Source organism: Emydura macquarii, unplaced genomic scaffold (assembly GCF_026122565.2).
Source record: "Emydura macquarii macquarii isolate MOO-44397 ecotype Brisbane River unplaced genomic scaffold, CSIRO-AGI_Emac_v2 contig_1775, whole genome shotgun sequence".
NCBI lineage: Eukaryota > Metazoa > Chordata > Testudines > Chelidae > Emydura > Emydura macquarii.
The window spans coordinates 11,865-13,471 of NW_027131912.1; the positions used below are offsets into that span (position 1 = coordinate 11,865).

Consider the following 1,607-nt stretch of genomic DNA (forward strand, 5'->3'; position numbering starts at 1 on the left):
ACAACATAATAAATGCCCCCCCCCCCCCCAATCTAGCCAGCGTGACAGAGGGCACAGTGTTTAACTGAGAAAAACTAAGAAAATTCCCCAATAAAGTTTGTTAGCTACCATGAATAAAAATGAATGTGATATCAGTCATTTGGAGGGAAAAAAGGGAGAATTAGAAAAAGGCCTTATTTATAATAGATATTTTTGTTCAAAGGCAGGGATTTTTTAAGTACGCAAAATGGACCAGCAGAACTTCACCACGACAGTGACTGAATTTGTCCTCTTGGGTCTCACCCAGAGCTGGGAACTAGAGCATTTTTTCTTCATCATCTTCTTCATAGTATACGTGGCCACCTGTTTGGTAAATTTCACCATCATCATCACGGTGATCGCAGACCATCGGCTCCACACCCCCATGTACTTCCTGCCAGCCAACCTGGCTTTCCTAGATGTCAGCGACTCATCAGTCAATACCCCTAGATTGCTTTGGGGTCTCCTCTCCCAACGCAAATCCATCTCCAGATGTTCTCTTTTCACTGCATAGGGGGCACGATGGTATTTTTCCTTGTGGGGATGGCAATTGATCAGTACGTGGTCATTTATAAACCACTGAGATACTTGATTATCATGAACCAGGGTGTTTGTGTGGGGATAGTGGCGCTGGCATGGCATGGCTGAGTGGATTGGCTCACTCTGCTGTTCAGATTGGACTGATCCTCCAGCTACCGTACTGTGGGCTGAACATCCTGGACAATTTCTACTGTGATGTCAAAAAGATCATCAAAGTGGCCTGCACTGATACCCATGTGGTCGAGCTGCAGATGGTCTTGAATGGCGGAGTGCTCCTCGTAGTTGTATTCATCATTCTGCTGATCTCCTACGCCGTCATCTTAGTCAAGATCAGGACCCACATCACGGATGGGAAGCGCAAGCCTCTGTCCACCTGTGGAACACGGATCACCGTAGTGTGTTTAATATTCAGACCCACCATTTTCATCTATGCTCGGCCTTTCAAGAAGTTTGCCCTGGATAAGGTGGTGTCCATCATTTACACAGTGATCACCCCCGTGCTGAACTCAATGATCTACACGCTGAGAAACGCTGAGATGAAAAAGGCAATCAAGAGACTCGTGAGCAGAATCCTGTTCTCAGGGAGGAAACTAAAGACATAATTTATTTTTGAGAGATCATTTCTATAAGAAACCAGACCTCAACTTACCAGAGAGGGGATGCATACGCCACGTGAACTGTGTATTCCATCGAAAGAGGTCACATCCTACACACTCATGAAACTTCGCGTCCCTAAATAAGTTACAGACCAAGGGCCAAAATCCCCTTTGAAGTCTGTGCAGCCAGCTGATGTAAATCAGCATAGCTCCATTAGACCAGATGGATCATATTCCTAGCCGGTGTAAATCAACGTACAGTTGTTGTATTGCAGCCAGTAGACCAAATCCCCAGCTGTAAACCTGCCCGGCTCCATTGGAGTCAATGGCTGAGATTCCCCATTGATGCTATTCAGTGTGTTCTGTAAATATTTCACATCAGGTGAGGATATGACCTGGAGAGTTTCTGGTAAAAGAATTTCCTATGAATGATTTCAAACCCTGGAGAAGAAA

General features: G+C 45.2%; 1 pseudogene; it reads left to right on the forward strand.

Annotated features, from left to right (window-relative positions):
* The first annotated feature begins 226 nt into the window (after positions 1–226).
* Positions 227–1,160, forward strand: LOC137158628 (olfactory receptor 4D1-like; annotated as a pseudogene).
* Positions 1,161–1,607: the final 447 nt, after the last annotated feature.